The following is a 22,902-nucleotide window of genomic DNA, read 5'->3' on the forward strand; positions in this document are numbered from 1 at the left end:
AGTGGAACTGGCCCCTGTACATAAGCTTCATAGACTACGAAAAAGCCTTTGTCAGCATTGATAGAGACACTTTGTGGAAACTGCTGCAACACCACAGGATCCCATCCAAAATTATTAACGTGATTCGTTCAGTGTACGAAGCCTCGACATGACAAGTTGTTCGTAATGGTGTCTTGACAGAATCCTTCAGAATACTGTCGGGAATGTGACAAGGGTGCCTACTCTCATCTTTCCTGTTCTTGATCACAGTGGACTGGATTATGAGCAGGACAACAGATGGCCATCAACGAGGTATTCAATGGACACTTTTCAAACAGCTAGAGGACATTGATTTTGCTGATAATCTTGCCCTCCTTTCACACCAACACGAAAGCGTGAAAGAAAAGGTCAGAGCTCTAGACAAAACTGCCTCAGTAACTGGACTGAGCATTAACAAGGGAAAGACCAAGACAGTGAGGATCAACCAGTCCAATAACAACACCATCACACTGGGAGGGGATGACCTGGAAGATGTGGAGCAGTTCACATACCTGGGGAGTATTATGGGCACAGATGGAGGAATAGATAACGATATCAGTGCCAGGATAGGGAAAGCAACTGCTGCGTTCAAGACTCTCCATCCCATATGAAGTTCACAAACAATATCTGTGAAGACAAAACTGCAGATCTTCAACACAAATGTGGAGAGTGTGTTCTTGTATGGATGTGAGACCTGACATACTAAAAAGCCTTCAAATTACAAATTACTGACATTCATAAACAGATGCCTGAGGTACATTCTTCACATCAAATGGCAAGATCTTGTCACAAATGAGGAGCTTTGGAACAGAGCAGGACAAGAACCAATTGACACTGAAATCAAGAGAAGAAAGTGGGGATGGCTTAGCCACATTGTCAGAAACCATCACCCAGCATAGTCCATCATGCTCTCACGTGGAACCCACAAGGAAAAACCAAAAGAGGAAGACCTTGGACAATATGGAGAAGGTCTACTAGGATTAAAAGACAACAGCTGGGCTACTCATGGAGCCAGCTATAAGTTTTCTCCCAAGACAAAGTTAAGTGGATGAGATCTATGCTCCATGCAGAATACAAAGGTTAAGTAGTAAGTAGTAGTAGAAGCACGTTAACAGTTGCAAGGAGACAACAAATCTAAACTGGAGAGTCAGCCTTACTATTTTTACAGCACCATCAGTGCCTCCCAGCCAAGTGAAAAAGGAACAAATCTGTAATTCCACCCATGTGTAAAGAATGTGTTGCTGGCTAAATAATTTTTTTTTCCTTTTATTGAAAAGGTTCCTTGCAAGTTCTTGTGTTCCAATATGGAATAATGGCATTAACCCTTCCAACCAACAAGGAGGGACCATGTGTGTCTCTGGGTGTCGTCTAACAGTGAATTCTAGAGAATTACACTTGATTTTGAAAACAGAAAAGTAGCTTAAAAGAGAAGAAGAAACCCCCAAATTCCTTCTAACAAGGTAATCAGGTCAATCATAAGGGAGTTTGTAGACTGGAAAGGAGGAAGACAGCAAGACATTTTACTCAACAGACAATTTCTGTTCCTGCTTCACTCGCTGTATCAGCTGAAACCCTACAATGACATACACTGACATCTCTGCCCAGAGAAGATTAGAATCCAGGACAAATAGGTTTGAAAAAAACTAAGACAAGATTCCAGTCTGGCAGAGTTACATGACAACTAGTTGAACACTTTTCTCTCACAAGAAGCCTGAGCAGCAGATTAACTAGTCAAATTTGACAGAGGAGTGCAGAGAAATTCAAGCTGCAGTGCAGCAAAATTCCTTATAGAAGCATTTCCATTTAATGTTCAGGACAGTGGCTAGCATATTTTTCACAGAAAGATAATGACAAAGGCACTTCAGAAAACAGAGGGAAATTTTCCAATCCTACTTGTATGCCTTCCTGATAGCTGAAATGAGGACAATTTTTTCGGAATCACATTGGATTTTCTGAGGGAACATATAATATCAACAGAAACTTAGAAATGTAGGATTTGTGAGGTCACCTAATCTAGTCCCCTGCACACATGCCAGGGTTAATTATTTTCTAGCCTATTCCTGACTGGTGTTTGTCTAACCAAGGGGTTGGGCAAACTTTTTGGCCTGAGGGCCACACTGGGTAGGGCTGCGGGAGGCTGTGCTTCCCCAAATAGACAGGCATAGCCCAGCCCCTGCCTCCTGTCCAGCTCCCCCACTCCCCATCACCTGAGCAGGGACTCCAAGCCCGCCTATCTCCACCTCCTGACTGCTTCTCAAGGACCCCAGTCCCCTGTCCATGCCTCTTGCTCCCCACCTGCCACCTCCCACACAATGCTCCTTGCTCCCGCCTCTTGGCCACACTGCTGGGACCTTCACCCCCTATCCAACTCTCCTGTTCCCCATTCCCTGACTGTGCCATGTGAAGCACCAGGGCTGGTGGTGCAGTGACTGCACCACACAGGCACTCAGGAAGCTGAGATGATTGGGATGTGGGGGCAGGAGGAGCCAGAGGCTAGCCACCCCCACTTCCTGTGCTGCCCTGGAGTTTGGCTCCTCCCATCAAGGCTGTCCCAACCCCGCTCCTAAGCAGGAACTTGGGGACCAGACTGAAGGATTTATGTAGGGCCAGATGCAGCCTGCAAGCCATAGTTTGCCCTCTGTGCATCTATGAGATTTTAATTTGAAGAAATAGATTCTGAAATGGTCAAGGAGGTCACTTTGTTTGTACAATGCATATATTTACCAGAAGGATATTCAAAATGCTCCACAGAGTGCGGGACAGGGACAGAGACTCTGCCATGGGGTCCTGCCTGAGCCCCAGCCATGGGGTCCTGGCTGGAGAGTGGGAGCTGCCCTGCCCAGGCATGAGGGCCCAGAGGCACCCTGGAAGATCCCTTCTGCCCTCCGCACTGAACAGCAAAGCTTTGCGTCTTTATTTATGAAAGAAGTTGTTGTAAATAGGACAATTAGTGCTTTTAAAAAGTATCACTAGCACTCGGACCATACACAGGGGTCAAAATGTCAAATATCAGCACTCCACCTCAGAAAGATTGCTGACCCCTTTAGAGCTAACTCAAGCAAAACTGCACTGGACTCCATGCTTAGAAATCTTCACTCCATAGGGTTCAAGCAGCATAGGAATTATAAATTCTCCTAAACACAAATTTTTATTCCCTTCCTGAAGTGTTCAGTCTGTAATGGCATGAGGACTTGGCATGTACCTTCTTCAGGGCTGGGACAGGGTTGAAGAAGCAATCAACAAACACTTTTGTCCACAGAGCCTTGTCAGATGTCCTTAAACTTTATAGGTTGGAGAGAAGAAAACACCTATTGTGGTGAACTTTTATTTCATACATTATAAGACTTATCACCGGAGGGATTTACAGTCTTAGAAAATATTTTTATACTTACAGACTACTACTACTTCTACTTAACCTTTGTACTCCAAGTGTAGCACATGTCATCTACAAGTCTCCTTCACTTCACTTTGTCTCAGATCTCTTTCAAGCTGTATTCTTGCCTAGCTGGTCGCCATTTTACAGCTGTGTCTTTGGATTTTCTTCCCAAGTGTAATTCTTTGTACTTGTCTTCACTGAATCTCATCTTGCTGATTTGCAGACCCATTTTCCAATTTGTCAAATTCACTTTGAATTCATAGTCTGTTTTCCACAGATCCCTTTCAGGTTGGTGTCATCGGCACATTTTATAAACGTACTCTCCATTCCATCATCTGGGTCACTAATGAAAATATTGGATAGTTCAGCACCAAGAACAGACCTCTAGAGGATCCCACTAGATATGCTCTCCCTATTTGACAGCACATTATTGATAATTATCATTGAATAGGGGTTTTCAACCAATTTTGCATTTGATTTTATTTTCAAATTTCATCTAGAACATGTTTTTCTAGCTTGCTTATGAGAACGTCATTTGGGATAGTGTCAAAAGCTTTAGTAAAATCCAAGTCTATCACATCTCCATCTTCTTCCAGTAACCGTGTAGAAGAAAGAAATTAGGATGGTTTGGTATGATTTATTCTTGATAAAACTATGCTGATAATTACTTATAACCCTATTATCCTCTGGGTTATTATAATTCGATTAACAATATGTGCCAGTATCTTTCTAAGTGTCAAAGTTAGACTCACTGGTATATAATCCTCTGGGTACTCTTTGTTCCCCTTTTTGTAGGCAGTTGTCTGTCTATACCTAGATGACAAGTAAGAAACACAGAACTAAGTGATGTTTTCTTATGGGCCATCAGCAGTGTTCCCTCTAAGCTAAGTGCTTGGGCAGCCACCCAGCTAATTAGCAGAGCATCCTGAGCCAGCAACATGTGTTTCTCTGGCAGTGCACATCTACACATGCCTGGGTGCACAAAAAATTTATTCTGCACATGGATGTAAAATATTAGAGGGAACATTGGACCTGGGTCTCAATTTTCATTACTGCTTCTGTGACAGTTCTCTCTTTCATAGAGTATTTTGGAAAAAACTTTCCCTCTGCATCTGTGTTGTGAATTTCTCTTAAAATAAATGTTTAGAGTATGCAATCATTTCAATATCTGCAACTCCTAGATCTTCCTTCTGAAGCCTTCAGACTAAGAAGTGAGTAGACCCAATATATCAAATTCTTTTGGATTTGAAAATGAGCAGTCCCTATTGTATTATATTCTAATTTATATTATTTCTACTGCAATAAAATAATCTGTCATAATTTCCTTACTTATTTTGAGTGCGATCCTGGGAGGTTCTGGGCACCAGGAAGTCCCCATTACATAAGTGGAAAGTGCAAACAATAGATGCCATGTTGGTCCAAGAGCTGGATTTTGTCTTTGAACACATTTTTGTTTTGTTTTCCTTCAGGGCACATTAGTACCTTTAACAGCCTTTCCAGGTCTGTAGTTTAACCTGATATTTTTGTGGTGGAAGAAACAAAAGCTCCAAAGAGATAATTTTGTTTACAGAACAGCAAAACAAAAACTTGTGGCACAGTCAGTACAGCTGTAAAGTGAGCAAACCGCCCTCCTCCACACCCCCACAAGGTCTCTACATTTAGAACCTTCCTCTATATTCCAAAGGGGTAAAAATCCATCCAATAGCTATAATAGGGGACCAATGAGAAACAGTAACTTGATGAAACTATAATGGATATTTTGGAGTGTGGCTCAGCCCTATTAAAAATGGGGAGGAATTGAACTGGTAGCAGTGGGAATGAGAATGGAAGGTAGCAAGAGGGTTTTGTAGTTGAAAAGAAATTGGGCCCACCATCTGGAAGAAAGAATAAAGGAGGAGGAGGATCTCTGATGCTGCAATAAGAACTGAATGTGGGATTTCTGAATCTTCATATATATGAACCATTACTGCTTGAGATAAAAGACACAGTTCCTTTAGCCACGCCCGTAACAAACAAATCAACTTTTATCTGTGGTCCAGCCACCACTAGAGGGGTGCAGAGTTCCAAACTGAGGAAATGTAACAGGTGCAGGAATTAGAATGGAGAATAAATCTAAATATGATTGTGGAGGAATTTGGTTTTGCTAGTTTCAATCTTCTACCCTCAAATTAGGCATTCTAGGGATTGCCATAGTCAAACTAGGGTCCAGCAGGCCACAGAAGTCTCAGTCTGAAAAAGTACAGCTAGAAGCCAAATATATTTTTTTAAGAAGAAAAACATTTTCCACTATACATTTTCCATAAATACACTTGGACACCAATTTTAAAATGTTATCTATTTGATGTTAGAGTGATTAGATCCATGTAAAACATAAAACACATACAAGCCCAGTGACAGGTACTGCCAAGGCAGCACTCCAGATTCTCTGTGGAGCTACATCTTATATAGATAATAATGGTAATGTTCTGTTTCAAACTTAGCTAGAATCATTACATTGATTTTCATAACCTGTTTTAAGCCTTTTTACATGAATAAGGATATTTGATATGATTATACTGGGGCAAAATTTCCATACCAGTTGTCATATACTTTCATTTTTCTTACAGATTAAAATTATTGAAACGAATTAGTGTATGACTGCAGTTTATTCTCTGCACATGATCCTTCAACCAAAATAAGTTTAAAGTATGAGCAAGACAACTTAAATGAGGAAGACAAATCTACGTAGTTTATTGTGCCATAAATGTTGAAGAAGACACAACCAAATTTGATAATCAATTTTTGTGTTTACTTACTAAATTGCTGAAAGTCCAACAAATACCCACAACAGATATTTTCTCATTAAGATGAATTTGTTATGAATTGTTAATATAAATTAGCAATTTAAGAGCTCAATTATGATCTCTATTATACCAGTGCGCATCAGAGGTAGCTCCAGTGAAATCAATGGAAATGAATCCATGTAAGAGTCAGAAGAGGGCCCAAACACTTGAAGAAGTTTTCTACTGATGACCATTTGCACATAAAATGAGATTATGCGTACTTTTTTTCTGTTTTCTTAATAAAAACCTTAAGATCATCACATCTGACCTATTTCAGAGTAAGGGAGGTAAAAATTCCAAAGCTACTAGACTCTCCCAGAGAATACTTTGACAGCAGCTTCCTCTCAATAACAGCAGGGCTGCAGTTTGAGTACCTCTGTTAACACGACACAGGACAAGAGATGATCTCAAAGGTTGCTAGATACCAAACCAGTTAAGGCCAACAGTAAGAACTACAGCAATGATGAGAACACTGTCTTAAAAATGTAGAGACATACTTCCCAACTTCACATACACTACCAATCATAATTAATTGTTGTATTTACAGAAACATGTAAAGTGTGGAAATAATAAAGGCACCAAACAATCTTAACTCTCCCTGTACTATTATCATAAGAAAAATATAAAACATGAAAATCAAGTGGCTATGTCTACACTAGCCCCCCACCTTTCGAAAGGGCGATGCTAATAAGAAACTTTGGGATATGCTAATAAGGCACTTCCCTGAATATACAGTGACTCATTAGCATAACGGCAGCCATGGCGATTCGAAAGTGCCGCTTTCAAATTGCATGCAGCCCATGTAGACGGGACCTTTCGAAAGGACCCCACAGGTTTCAACAGCCCCTTCTTCCTAAAACCAAATAGGAATAAGGGGCTTTCGAAGACTGGGGGGTCCTTTTGAAAGGCCCCCATCTACGCAGGCAGGGCGTGACTCAAAAGTGGCATTTTCAAATCACTGCAGCTGCCATTATGCTAATGAGGTGGTGCATATTCATGACATCACCTCATTAACATATCCCGAAGTGTCTCATTAGCACCCCCCTTTCAAAAGGCATGGGCTAGTGTAGACACAGTCAGTGAGTTTAATCTAATCTGAGACTGCAAATACTAAAACATCTGATTGTAATCATACTGTCACTTCAGCACAAGGTTGTTTTTTCGTGTGCCATGACTGTGCACTTCCATATCTTTACATATTTCAGTTTCTTTTAATTGTAACTTTGAGTTTCCTGGGATTGTAATGGTTGTTTTGGACATAATTACAGTCTTTCCCTGCCTTACAAGGGTAATTCGTTCCTGAAAAACCCCTCTTAGGGAGAATTCTCGTAAGTCAAAATGTAATTACCATTAATTTCAATGGGAAAATATTGTATGCATTCCTGAGCCCCAAAATGTACACCCATTTATGCTAAAACAACACCAAATCCCATTAAATCCGGTACAAGGGGGTGGGCAGGGCAGACCAGGGCACTGGAAGGCAGCCCGGCCTGAGCGCAGCTTAGGTTAAGTGGGGAGGGGGCGCTGGCCGCGTAGGGAGCTAGGCAGGCACAGGGGGCCCCCAGCTGGCAAGGGGCAATGCCTCTCTCATGCAGGGCTGCACAGCAGAGAGGCCCCGCTGGCGGCAGCTGAGGTGGCAGCGGTGGGCGAGCCAGGAGCTAAATGGGAGGGAACGCCACAGACAGCGAGCGGCACCTGAGTCACAGCCGCACATAGCGGGCGGCAGTGACCCCCTAGCTGCCCCGGGGGTGAGCACCAGCAGCAGGGCTGGGATGGGCTGCACTCCCAGCATCCACGTCTCGCAGAGCAGTATGATCTACTGCCGGGACTCAGACAAGTCTACCTCCCCACACCAGACTGCGGCCCTCTTGCAGGGTGCCACCGCCCCCCTGCACGGCCTCTTCATCAAGACCAACGCAGCCAATTCCATCCTCTCCGTGCTTGATGACCAGAGCTGCCAGCCTCCAAATTGGTCCTCATAAATGCGAAGAAATGCCTAATAAGATGAAGTAGGGGTATTAAATGAAACTCCTCATAAAGTCGAATTCTCATAACTCGAATGGGTATATCTCGGGGTATGACTGTACAACATCTCTATAATGCTTTATAATCTTAAAATACTAATGTGTACTCTAAAACATCACTCAATTTTAACAAGTTTTCTTGGAGGGTCGGAGAGGTTATTCCATTGATCTCTTTATAAAATTTACATGGGAACCCGTAGAGTAAGAGCCATGGCTTCTCTTTTTCTCTAGACCCATGAAAATGGGGACACAGAAGTTTATAAGTTCACCAAAGCCATTCATGCATGCAACTTGCACTAAACTGAAAGAAACACCTGAATGTGAAGGATTGATCCTATACACTCATCCCTTGCTATACGAACACAATTGGTTCCCAACTTTCTGCTCGTAGGCGAAAACTCATAGGAGGGACACTAAATTACCATTAAAATACATGTAAAAGTCTCTGGTTCCCTGTGCTCCTAATTGGGGACAGAGCGGTAACATGCAGCTTGAAAGGCAAGTGAACCTGGGAGGAGGGGGCGTGTTGGAAAAGGTTCAGTACGTGTGAGGGGTGCGGTGGGCTGGGGTGTGCGTGGGGATTTGCGGGCTAGGGGTGTTGGGAGCAAGGCTGGATGGGGCTGTGGGTATCTCCTTCCCCCGGCCAGGGACCCTGAAGCTGGAGCAGAGCCAGCCATGGGGCCAGGGACCTTTCAGCTGGCTCCGCTCCAGACGTGTGGCTGCAGATCTCCCCATGCCCCAGCCAGGGACCCCGCAGCCAGCCCGTACATGTGGGGGAAGTTCACTCTTTTAGTGAACAAAGGTATATATTTATGTCCCTCATTTTAGCAAGTACTCATAAGTCAAGTACTCATTAAACGAATCATGAGGAAATCACAGGACCTCCATCCGTGGAACCTTGACAACTCTGCTCTTAACCAAGCCTTCTACAGTAGGGGGCAACTTGACTGTTTAACTTTAGATGGTGTTAAGAATAAGTTAACAAAAACAGAGCAATTTTGTCTGATTAAGGATAAAAGGTGAGCAAATATGCTCTTGTCTTAACACTGCAGTTTATTAGCGTTAAGCACACACAGACGTAAGCCATGGGATATCCCAGATATTCACCTAACATCTGGAATGGTACAAATTAACAGCAGGTTCGTAGGGGCCAGTTGCTCACCACCAAAGGAAAAGGGTGTCAGGAAAAAGGTACTTTAAGATGTCTTTAGAGAACTACTCCAAAATAGTTATAAGCTATTTTTTATAACTAACTTTTATAAAACACATAGGTCATAATGACCCTCATGGAATTATAGCTTTAACTTTTAATATTAGATTTAATATTATCTACATTTAAAGTATTTTTAGCCACCAAGGTTTTCAGTCTCATTTATTTACTTGCCTGCCTCATCCTCCCATTCTGATTAGCAGAAACTGCCAGATAGCTATGACGTTGTATCTGGAAGCCGGCCTCACATTAACCCTTAACTATGTGGTGTTTTATTTAATTAATTCAGAGCGGCTGAATGAATATAATAGGGTTGCAATAGGCTTCATTATATTTTGAGGTCCAGACACCTCACAAATCAAGGAAGATGTTGTACATACTGGGTGTTGTACATCTAACTCTCATTATATTTCCAAGGGATTTCAGGTCCAAACTCCTTGAGAGTCCTTCTGAAAATGTCAGGCTTGGGTTTTGTTTTGTTTTTTTATTTATTTCTCAAACTTACTTTTTAAAAAGTGCAATTGAACTTCTATAAACAAGAAAAGAATAAGCTGCCTCTACCAGTCATGCACTACTGAAAATATTAGGTTTCCCACTGAATGGAAGCTTGTTAGTTGTAAGAGTTGATCTTTTCTACCTACAGGAAACCCTGGAGTGAGCTTTACCTATTTGGTAGTCCAATGGGGGAAGAAATATAGGATCAGATTCTGGTTTCATTTACCTTAGATTTTAAATCAGCATAGCTTTAATGAAGATAACAGAGAATACATAATTTTTAGTTGTTTATTGATTGGATTTTCCTATTTTGCCTGTACTATTTCTTCAAGTGTAATGAAAGAGGGAAATTAGTCCTAAAATAATTTATGAGTGCATAGGCATTGACTTTTGAAATATGAGGCATCCTAAAATTCTGTAATTACCTGCAGGATTTCAGTATGGGAAAAAAGTTAAATGTTTTTACCATCACACAGAGCTGCAGAATTCATTATGATCTGTCACAGGCCTCTTTTATCCCTCACACAGAATTCCAGGAATTTATAGTATCATATATAATATTTTACGGCTGCTTCTTATGCATATACGTTAACATATTTCGTATCATAGCTTTAAAAACAGGTATTTTGTATCAAGTTAGTATCGTAAATTTTATGTGAGAGCTCTACACCCTTAGTAACCCAAAGTGTATCTACGAAGACAAACTGCCAAATTTTAAGTTACGTTTAATTAGTGTATGAGAAACAATTAGAGCACTTTCTACAATTTAAAAAGGTATAAGAATATTAGTATAATCATCACTCTCACAAATATTGATTCCCCCCCCCCCCAACACACACACACATAGAGGCCCTTTTTCCTGCCTATCTTGTGCACTGGATACACATGATTTAAAAAAAAAAAAAAAAAACTTCTGAATTTTGCTTTTTGCAAACCAGCAATTTATATAAAGGTTTAATCAAATATATCTGAACAGGCCTTTCAAATGTGAAATTACCTCTTCCTATTTTGTCTATACTAAGGAAGTACACAGAGGTTAGTGTGATGGTGGAAGATGCATGCTCTTCTGGTGACAGTAAGCAACAAATGTACTTTTGCCTTGCTCAGTTCTAAGGCCCATGAATTAGAGATCCTAGCTCTTCAAGACCAGGATACATAAATCAAGTGTACTCAAAAAAATAAATCATGAAGATTTTTCCACATACATTTTCATTCTAGTCCATTCTTTTCTTTTTAATTCACAAAAGTGTACAAAAATGAATATGACTACATCCAAAGCTGAAACATAGCAGCAAAGACACTTCATCTGTGACTTGTGCAAACAGACTGATTGTGTTCATCCCATAGTGTAAAGAGCCAGCTACTGAATTTAAACTTAGATTGGGAAAAACATTTAATTAGCTCTTTCTATTACTATATTCTTTGTGCTCAAAGGAAGCATTTTGGTTTTGGTTGCGTTAATATAAACAGTTGTTTCAGTCAACAAGAAAACATGAACTAAGAATACGACGCTAGGTGATTCTAATTAGAGATGTGCAGAAAAAAAAAGTGTACATACTTTCCACTCCTGAAAATGTCAAAAGTTGAAAAAAACCTGCAATTATTATTCATGGCTCATTCTAGATTCTACTTGGATTTCTTTCTTTACAAAAACAACAACAAAAACAACAACATAAGCATCTTCTCCCCATCCCCAGTCTGAAATCACATTAATTAGCTTGGCAGCAAAATTTCAAAGCATACCAAACGCTTACTAGGATTCACTGTGGTATTGTTTCTCACTTTGAAAACAAGTCATGATTAGGAAAATCTACATGGGAAGCCTACTTCAAATACAGAAAAAAAAGGTTTAATCTGCCTAGAAATTGGCAAGCACTTGATGCATTTTCTATACTTTATGTTATGTTTCTCTGCTCACTGGAATGAATTGGCTGCTACGGATGAAAAGAAACTTTTGCATCTAATCAGTGGCATGAATTTAGACTCAAAGCTGCTGTGTGGAGACTTCTATGAGGAGTCTGGGCCCACTGCCATCCTTGTGCTTGTGAATGAAACAGCATGAGACACGCACCCATCCCCCCAAGACAGCCAGGGCCTTAGCCATTTCCTCTGCTGAGAAGGCTGGGGAAATCAACTGCTTGTTCATGGAATGAACATGACCCAGAAAGGCAACCAGCATGATCAGTATGCTCGCTTAAGAAAGCCTCTTCTGTATTTCCAATGTGCTGTGCTAGCTTCTGCTTTCCAAATCAACTTGTGGAACAAGAGTGATGCAGCACTCCTTCACTGTCAGATCAAGGAAGTACTTGACAAACAGGCTACCCAGCTGATCTTTGACCCTTGTGTGCTTTTTTATGTACCACTGAAAATGTTGCTGACCCTATATTTTAATTGTGTGATCAAATCAGAAATGGTTTCTCCATCCAAAAAACCAACAGAAAATGTACATGATTTTTCATTGGGAGCATGCTGATCAAAATGCAACAAGTAAATATGCTACCATACAATTACATTCAAGTGTCAATTCTCACATTTTCTATTTACTGGCAGAAACTACCATATGTTGCTGTCCAATTAAAATAATATTAGCCAATGAGGTTATGGGCTGTAATTCAGCCCAATATTTATCAATCAGTTTGTGCTAGTCTGGGGGCAAACAGCCTTACCAGGCTCCTGGGTAAGGTGGGGGGGGCCTGTCTCATCCCCCCCCAGGGAGGGATGGGGCCTCAGGCCAAAGGGCAGTGTTGGCTATATATATTGTGATTAGAGGAACTGAAGGTCAGTGTTTCATTTTAATTGCAGACAAAGATGGATTTTTATGGTTTTTAAATCACAGAATTTTGGATTTTTTTGACAAGGACAATTAAGACCCCTGCTGATCAGAAAAATGACAGCACTTCTGCCAACCCATGCTATTCAGAGGAAACAGTACTTAACACTTCAAAAATATGTATATTATGGTTCTAAACATTAGTCTTCAACAGGTAATGTCAGAATTAAGATTGGTGGTCAAAGTCTGTAATATTTGGCGAAGAAAAGTAAGGTCTGACACTCAGCTTCATGGTATTTCTCTGTCCATCACACAACATAAGCAACTAAATATGTGACCCTAGTAATGTTCTTTTGCTCTGTGTGTATGTAATTTCCTAGATTTCTAAATAAAGCAAAGTGAGAAGAAAAAAAAAACCCTACCCTGTGAAAGGAGATTGACCTCACAGGGGTAAATAGCCCAGTTGGGAGTTTTCTATCCAAAAATGAGGATGTCTACCACTCAGGGGGGCTGACAGACAATGCTGGGTCCTGGGCAAGGAAGCGAGAGGTGACTCTGCGCCCCCTGGAAAGGACAGAGGCTCAAGCAGAAGGTGAAGAGCTGGGATGGTCTTGCCCCAACCAGCCCTTCAGCTCCACCAAGCACTCACTACCCGGGGCTCTGGGCACTAATATTGTCACTGTAGCAGCAGCTGGAAGTGCCGATCCTTTTTAAAACTGCCAGGTCCCACGGCAGCTGGCCTCTTTGCCCCCTTCATCAGCAAGCCTGCTACCAATTGAGTTTACAAAAGGAATTTTGGACAATAATACCGATTGCTTCCAACATGACTCTAATGGACATCAGCAAACTGTCCTTTTCAGAGCTTTAAAACTCAGCCAGCTTTGGACAGATATTGACAGGAGAGCAAGTACTACAGCTTCTCAACTAAATGACCATAAGAATTTTTGGACATGGAAAAAAATAGCGTATTTTCCCCCTCATTTTATTTTTGATGAAACATTCTAGAAAAATTCAGCCTCAGACTGACACCCCGCGTGAGTGGAAAAATTCACCCTGGACAAGGAAGCTTATAGGCGACTGACAAAAGGTATTTACAGGCACTTAGGTAACAAATTATAGGTTCATTCCCTCTCCTACCTTTAATACTTCTTCCACTGGACTTATCTATACATTTGTGACCAAGAACAATTCTATAAATGCATCACATTAGACCTGCATCCTTATAAAGTATTTTAGTCTAATAAAGTAGGACAGCAGAAACTGGAATATTACAGTACATGTTTCTTACCAGTAGAACGTGATATTCTAATAAAACACTATACAATTACAAACCAGAGAACTACTTTTCTTAATACCGGGAAGTAGAGTTACAGACCCCTACCTCTGTATTTTTATGATCTGTTCCTTACAAATTAGTGCACTAAGCCTCATTGATTCAGTAATAAAGAATATCTTCTGATGCTTTGTACGTATATTGAACAAAGTCACTATTAGCATATTATGTAATGTTTACACCATTGTATTTATCTGTGGCATTAATTAGTAAACCTATAGTATAATACATTTTATTAGTGTACTGTATGAAAAAGAAGGGATGCAAACACAGGCACTGACTTTTGTTTTTGCTGGTGGCTGTTTTTGAAGAGGTGTGTTCATGTATGGGGGGAAAGGGGTTGTTTTCAACATATATGTACATGTCTTTCATACTCTAGCTCTGGAATATGTATATCATTGGTAGCTTAACAGTTTATTTACCAAAATAGAAATATAGTACACAGTTTCAGTATCATGACTCTTACTAGAGCAAATTCTCTTTATCTGGCAATCCCGGGACCAGGATGTTGCCAGATGTTCAAATATTCTGGTTAAGAGAGAAAGCAGCTAGTGACAGGCACAGGCACAGGCGGGGGTCAGTGCCCCCCCACCCTGCCACCATAGCAGAGCTCAGCTCCCCCAGCAGCCCAGTGCTGGCTCCCACTCAACTGCAGCCCCCACCATGTTGGTGGGACAGCTTTGAGCCACTTGAAGATGGCTATGGGGGGCTCGCACATGGTGGCAGACACCAGGCAGGAAAGCAGAGGATCCAGCAAGCTACACACATACACAGCATGGACAGATGCAGGGCGGGGGCTGAGTGGGCAAGGCTCGCAAGGGGCGGGGCGATATGCGAGAAGCTGCTGTTCCCATGTCTGTTCAGTGTTTCATGCACTCAGTTCTGCTCTCCAGCAGAGTAAGAAGGGTAAATGGTGTTATGGCTCAGGGTTTGAGTGTTATGCCAGTTATTTCAAAGTTCAGTTGAGTCAATACCAGATAAAACAGAGTCTACTGTATATATTTTAGAAATATACATGTATGGGTCTGTGAGTCTGTTTGTACAAGAGCTCCTCCTAAATGGTAAAGAGCTAGTACCACACAATTTGGTATGCACCTTTCTTCTATTGTAATTTAAAGTGCAGCCAGGGTTTGACTGTGCCAGTATAATAGGATGTGCCTTAAATTCAACTATTTCCCATAAAAGAGAAAGATAGGGGTCTACTAGGAGGGAGTTATACTGCAGAATGACCACGGGGGGAGGCGGGCAGCAAGGGGCCAGAGATGGGAACCTGGATATATACAACCCCTTTGGGCCTGCAGGGTGGAGAAAGGACATCTATCTACTATATATTTCAGAGAGTCTGTCTGTGTGTCTGTCTGTCCCCCAACTGCAGTGGCCGTGGACAGGTGCTTCTCATCAGGCCCTAAGCTGCTGCAGTGAGAGAAGGACTGGAGTTGTCCTCTCTCCCCAGGGCAGCCTGCACACTGAATCCCTCATCCCCACCCCACCCCACAACAAAGATTTAAATAAAGAAAAACTAAACTTATTTGAGCAATGCCAGGTAAATCTTCTAGTTACAGTAAATTGAACTCATCTATAAGCAGCCTTCATTACCACCCCAATTTAAAGACATCACATCTCACTGTATTTTTCTGGATTAAACTGTCAGCAACCCTCCTGGGTGGGTGCTCAGTACCGGTTTTACAATGGTACCAGGCCCACATGCAGAAGGGTCTCCACTTCCTTGAACCTGACCCTGTCCCCTGCTGCAGCTGCTCCACCTCCTACCTCAAGTCCCACCCCCACTCAATACCTTTGCTATTCGCACAAGACCCTGCCCACCACTCACTTTTCTCCAACTCTTCACCCCGTGTTTGCTCTCCTTCCCCTCCCTCCCACGTGAATACTGGGTAGGGCCTCAGAGGTAGGAGGCCAAGTGAGAGCAGGGCCTTGGGGAGAAGAGACCAAGTGGGCCCAACATTTCAGGACCGAGTGCAGGCAGAGTGTGGGGGCATAGTCTATGCACTGGGGTCCACAAAAGATTAATTGGGTCCATAGGGAGTGCGGAACAGTCCCTATTTTTTTAGTTGGCACTTAACCCCCGGAGCACCCCCAGAGTGCAAGCCTACGGCTGTAAATAAAGGAGATAAAGCTTATGCTATCACTTGCTGCTATGCTGCTTAGAACACCTCATTCAAATACAGGGAGCCCGTGTCTACACGTGCCCCAAACTTCGAAATGGCCATGCAAATGGCCATTTCGAAGTTTACTAATGAAGCGCGGAAATGCATATTCAGCGCTTCATTAGCATGCGGGCGGCAGCGGCGCTTCGAAATGGATGCTCCTTGCCGCCGCGCAGCTCGTCCCGACGGGGCTCCTTTTCGAAAGGACCCCGCCTACTTCGAAGTCCCCTTATTCCCATCAGCTCATGGGAATAAGGGGACTTCGAAGTAGGTGGCGTCCTTGCAAAAAGGAGCCCCGTCGGGACGCGCCGCGCGATGGCAAGGAGCATCAATTTTGAAGCGCCGCTGATGCCATTCGAAGTTTGGGGCACGTGTAGACGTAGCCGGAGGGACTTAGACTGAAGCACTGACTGTAGTGCTTAATGCCCTCTGTTCTCATTTACTCTATTGCTCTGTGTTCCCGATAAATACCTCCAAATGCCTTCTCATGTCCTCATGTTGTTTCCCATTCCACTGCTGTTTCACACACATGCCCAAACACACATGCAGATACAGTATTCCTGGCCGCACTCTCTCATACTATGCTCTTCTTTTCTACAGAACTGCAGATCAACTTTTCACATAATATCAAAACAAAAAGCAGTCAAGTAGCACTTTAAAGACTAGCAAAATAGTTTATTAGGTGAGCTTTCGTGGGACAGACCCACTTCTTCAGACCATAGCCAGACCAGAACAGACTCAATATTTAAGACACAGAGAACCAAAAACAGTAAGCAAGGAGGACAAATCAGAAAAATATAATCAAGGTGAGCAAATCAGAGAGTGGAGGGGTGGGGGGGAAGGTCAAGAATTAGATTGAGCCAAGTATGCAGATGAGCCTTATCTTTTTTTTTTTATCTTTTTCTGATTTGTCCTCCTTGCTTACTGTTTGTGGTTCTCTGTGTCTTAAATATTGAGTCTGTTCTGGTCTGGCTATGGTCTGAAGAAGTGGGTCTGTCCCACGAAAGCTCACCTAACAAACTATTTTGCTAGTCTTTAAAATGCTATTTGACTGCTTTTTGTTTTGATAGTGTATTGTCTAGCACGGCTTCCTCTCTGTTACTTTTCATATAATGTTTTCTTCCAATAGGCCTGGCTGGGTTGCCTCATGCAGAAATATAGATGTCAGCCCAGAGCTAGATCGCTCTTCATACACTTTCTGTAACCAAATTCTGAACTGTTTGTAGAAGTCTCCTGCAGGTCATTTTATGAACACACCTGCCAGCTGAGTATTACTTAACTTTATCCAATGTTTCAGTTCAAAAGTGAGAAGTGTAGCAGTTCAAACCTTTTTTTTTTTGGGTGACTTATTATTGGCAGGGACAACAGTTGCCATAGTATTCATCAGTTGGCTTGCTTGTTCTCCCTTCATTCCATTACTGCTGGCAGAAGGAAGCAAGAAGTGATGCTACTGACAGAAACACCGTGGTTTGAATTATAGCTGTTCCAAGTCATCCAAGAATGAATGTAGCATAAACAGCATGCAGACCTCAATGTTCAGTTTCAATGTATAGACTTCAACACATACTAAAATTCTTTTTAGCTAATGTAGACATGGTCTTCCAGAGTAATACTTTAATTAAACTAAGCAGACATGAAATTTCATGAATTTGGAGATTCAGGATAAATTTAACTTCTGGGTAAGAAACATATATAAGCAAATTATGCAAGTTCTCAAAGAAATAAAGACAGTGAGGAACACTTTTCTGCAGCAAATCATTACATAATTTGTTCACAGTCCTTAAAACTCACCTTTCCCCTTAGACATCTGATAATCAACAGAGCTGTCAGTTTACTCACACTGGAAGAAAGAGAGAGAGAGAGAGAGAAAGAGCAAGTGAGCACACTCACTGAAAGTTAAAAAGGTAAGTGAAAGAAAAGAGCAAACTTTTTAAAATAAAAAAAATAAAGATGTATATTAGATGAATAATTATAGACAGCTACTTGGAGAAATTTTGGGTGCTTAGAAAAGACTGAAGATAGATAAAGATACAAAGAAGAACTGAAAGCATGAAGGGAAAAACAGGTTGTTTATTCCCAGTTTTTTTCATTTATTTTTATATGCATACACACACAATTGCCCACAAAATCTTGTCTTAAACAATATCTATAGTTTAATAATATTTGACTGCTTCTAGAAAGAAATTAAATAAATATGAAAATGGAATTGGCTTTCAACAGGTAGGAGTGACATCTGTCCTCTGACCTGATATAGCCATTTGTTTTCTCTCTCACCTGCACAGTGCTCTTCATAGTCAATTCCAATCAATGGAACTCATTTAATAATCTATCAGTCAGGTTTTAGAAATTCAGAATACAAAAGACACATTCTATAAAATAAGTAACGGCAATTTCAAGCTTGTTTTCATACCTAGAGAACCTCAAAGTGGAGAGTGAGCAATTAAATTACTACTTGGGGCCTACAGGAACAGAAGAAGTTTGCTTACAAGTTGATCTTGTGGGGATGAAAAAGTGACAAGTCTGAAAAATCCAACATGGAACTAAAGCCAGAGTATCCAGTCTGTGGCCCTGAGACCACCTGGGCGTATGAAAGCTTTATCTACAACACTCTGGCTGTGTCTAGACTAGCCCTGAACTTCGAAGGGGGCATAGTAATTAGGGTGTCAGGAGATTACTAATGAAGTGCTGCCGTGCATATGAAGGACCTCATTAGGCAAAATCTCCCCCACGGCAACTTTGAAGCGTGAAACTTCAGAGTGCTGGCTTGCATGTAGCCACGGGTCAGCCACAGGTACTTCAAACTGCCTGTGCTACATCGAAGTCCCTTTACTCCTCAAAATTTTCAGTGTAGCATGGGTGACCCGCAGCTACACGCATGCTGGCACTTCGAAGTTTCACACTTTGAAGTTGCCACAGGGGAGATTTTGACTAACGAAGTGCTGCATATGCACAGCAGCACTTCATTCGTAATCTCTCTTCAAAGTTCAGGGCTAGTCTAGACATAGCTTGTAAGGAGGAAATAATGCAAAACTAATGCCTTGGAAAGAAGATGAACTCTGACCTTGATCTCAGCTCTCAGTAATTTCAACTGTTAATGAGGCAGCTTTCTTGCCTCAAAAACACTGTACCAAAATAGATCTAATTCTGAAACTTACTCATCAATAATTTCAGATCTGCAGCATGTAACAGGACTCTCAATCTAACATAGCTCTGCTGTTATACCTTGGAGGAATGGTAAAATGATCCTAGTATCAGAGAATCCTAGGGCTGGAAGGAACCTTAGGAGGTCATCTAGTCCAGCCTCCTGCCTAAAGCTAACATTAATCATCAACTCTGACTAAATCATCTCAGGACTTTGTCAAGTCGGGATTTAAAAACCTCTAGGGATGGAGATTCCACCACCTCTCTAGGTAAAGCATTCCAGTGCTTCACCACTCTCCTGGTGAAATAGTTTTTCCTAATATCCAACCTACAACTCTCCCTCTGTAACTTCAGACCATTGTTCCTTATTCTGCCATCTGTCCCTAATGAGAAGAGCCTTTCTCCATCTTCTTTAGAGACCCCCTTCAGGAAGCTGAAGACTAGTATCTAATCACCCCTCACTCTTCTCTTCTGCAAACTAAATAAACTCAAGTCCCTCAGCCTCTCCTCACAGGTCACGTGCTCCAGCCCCCTAATCATTTTCATTATCTTCTGCCAGACCTGCTCCAATGCATCCACATCCTTTCTATACTGGGGGACCCAGAACTGGATGCAATACTCCAGATAAGGCCTCACCAGTGCCAAATAAAGGGAATAACTACTTCTCTAGATCGCCTGGAAATGCTTCCCCTAATGCACTCCAATATGCCATTAGCCTTCTTGGTTACAAGGGCACACTGTTGACTCATATCCAGCCTCTCATCTACCATAATCCCTAGGTCCTTTTCTGCTGCACTGCTACTTAGGCAGTCGGCACCCAGCCTATAACAATGCTTGGAATTATTCTGTTCCAAGTGCAGGCCTCTGCACTTGTCGTTGTTGAACCTCATTAGATTTCTTTTGGCCCAGTCCTCCGATTCATCCTGGTCACTCTGAACCCTATCCCTATCCTCCAGTGTCTCTACCTCTCCCCCTAGATTAGTGTCATACTCAAATTTGCTGAGGATGCAGTCCACCCCCTCAACCAAGTCATTAATAAAGATGTTGAACAATACTGGCCCTAAAACCAATCCTTGGGGCATTCCATTTGAAACTGACCACCAACCAGACCTGGAGCCATTGACCACTACCCGTTGGGCCCAACTATCTATGCAGCTTTCTATCCATCTTAAAGTCCATGTATCCAATCCATACTTCCTTAACTTAGAGGCAAGGATGTTGTGGTAGACTGTATCAAAAAGGCTTGCTAAAGTCAAGGTATATCACACTGACTTCCACACATCCACAGAACCAGTTACCTCGTCACAGAAGCTAATTAGACTGGTCAGGCATGACTTGCCCTTGGTGAATTCATGCTGACTACTTTTGACCAGTTTCCCCTCTTCCAAGTGCTTCAAAATGGCTTCCCTATCAAAGACAAACATCACCAACTATAAATAGTTCTCATCCACTCACAAAGTTTCAGAAGCCATGTCCCCTGCCTAATGAATGCTAATTAGTTGAAGGTGAGTCCCTCCATTGAGGTATTCTAGGTATAGTTCTGTTGCCCAAAATTCACACAACACATATCACAATGCTTTAATGCTTCTGTCCCAACAACAAAGAGACTGGGACTCCAATACCAGCTCAAACTGATCATTTGGGGCAATCAATCCCATCATGCTAAGCATCTAAGCAAGGTTAAGTGTGCCTGTGCAAAAAAGATCAACTCCTGAAGCTCTCTTCCACATATCATCACTAGATGTCAGTAGAGAGCTCATTCAGACACCGTTTACCCGCAAAAACGGGGAAAAAGGTCTGCACCTGTGTTCTAGTGCTGTTGCTTCACACCCCACAGAATAGCTTGACAAGTTCAAAGACAGCACTCATCAGTATCTGCAGTCTCCCTCACTGATGTCTGAAATAACCAGTCCTGCCTCCTATGGAAGAAGGAAGAGAAAGCAACAGCTTTTAGCATCATAAGTTTTATGTGTCTTTATTGATGCATCTGCTGACTTGTTCATGTTCCTAGGGTTCTGGGTTGGACAAGATATGAAACTGAAAAGAAAGACCATCTTGTTACCAACACGTCCTCCATCCTATTTCAAAAGGAATTTTGTTCACATGGAGAGAGTTCTTTGCATCAGACAACTACTTCTAACCTTGGTTCACAGCCCTGTTAACCAGTTTATACCAGTGAATAAGTTGCAGCTAAGCCCTACTAAGATGGGGATTTAGTATGCTGTCACAGAATTTGTCTCCTTGTGTGATGATACAGACCACCAATGACTTGGTCATTAGATCCAAATAATAGTAATAGAAATATCAAACACCATATCGGCATGCAGACATAGTCCTAAATTTAGAAATAAAGCATGATGGCCAAAATGATCAAGATACATGCAGAGGCCACATTGTGACTCTTGGTAATGTTGCTGCCAGCTTCCTTCCTCCACTTGGAGTCTGGACATTTTCAACATAGAAGTGATTTCACTACCTCACAGATAAATGCTTGGGACAGTCTAAGTAATCTGTGCATAACTGTAGGAATGGCTGGTGTTTTGGCCTCCTGTTTATCTTTATTCCTGAATTATTACTTGAACATTCTCAAAGCAGGTGGAAAGATACAACCTCTTTACCTTGTAATGTAATTATTCGTTTTTTTCCCCTTGGGACATTTTGGCAAGTGGTATTCCAGCACCATGGACTCAGCTTTCACAAAAACATCAAGTCCCCTGAAGAAATTACCTGGCCTGTTCTTGGGACAGAGGAGAGAATAAGTTCTCTATTTAGTGAGTGTTCACCTTCCTCTGAAGGACAAAGACAGCTCTCAGTGTATGTCTGCAATAGGAGAATAGGTCAAATTTAGTATATTCAACCTCAAAGCAACCAAAATTACAAAATCAAAGGTGCTCGTCCTTACTGGGGACATGAGGTCAATGGAGTATGTCCCCTGTAGGTGACTGCCTTCAACATGAAGAGTGATGCACTGTGAGTGGCCGTTCTATAGCTCCTGCCACACTTTTGCATCCAGGGGTATACACCCAGTGCCTGATGGCACCAAAACATTGGAACCAATGTTTCTGGGGAATGTAAGAAGGTCACGAACACAGACGTGCAGGAGCCCACTGAGCAGAACAATTAGCATATGTGGACAGTAATGGATCCTGTTGATGCAGTTGCTGAAACATGGAGGTATATACGTATCTCACAGAAGTAGACAGGACTTCAAGAGGTCATTGAGTCCAGTCCCCTGCACTCACAGCAGGACCTATCACCCACCCTGAGATTTTTTTTTAAATCTAACCTGCCCCAAATCCTTGATAGGCAAGATGGAACCTTCTTCTCAGACCATAAAAATTACCACTGGGAATGCTGAAATGCCAGTAGTTATCCTTGGAGACCCGTTGCACCCCTGTTGCTGTGGTTCACGAAGCCATACAAAAGGAGCCTGGAAAGCAGTAAGGAGCAGTTCATCTACAGGCTGAGCAAGTAACAGAACAGTGGTAGAATATGCATTTGGCCACCTCAAAACTGCTTTCAGAGCTTAGTGACTAGGTTAGTCCTCA

At 42.0% G+C, this 22,902-nt stretch overlaps 1 protein-coding gene across 1 annotated transcript in view; it reads right to left on the minus strand.

The window, feature by feature from the left end:
• The window catches only part of PREX2 (phosphatidylinositol-3,4,5-trisphosphate dependent Rac exchange factor 2), a 268,503-nt gene that overhangs the window by 231,499 nt on the left and 14,102 nt on the right, over positions 1 to 22,902 (minus strand). The window lies entirely within an intron of this gene.

This window comes from Carettochelys insculpta, chromosome 2 (assembly GCF_033958435.1).
Source record: "Carettochelys insculpta isolate YL-2023 chromosome 2, ASM3395843v1, whole genome shotgun sequence".
NCBI lineage: Eukaryota > Metazoa > Chordata > Testudines > Carettochelyidae > Carettochelys > Carettochelys insculpta.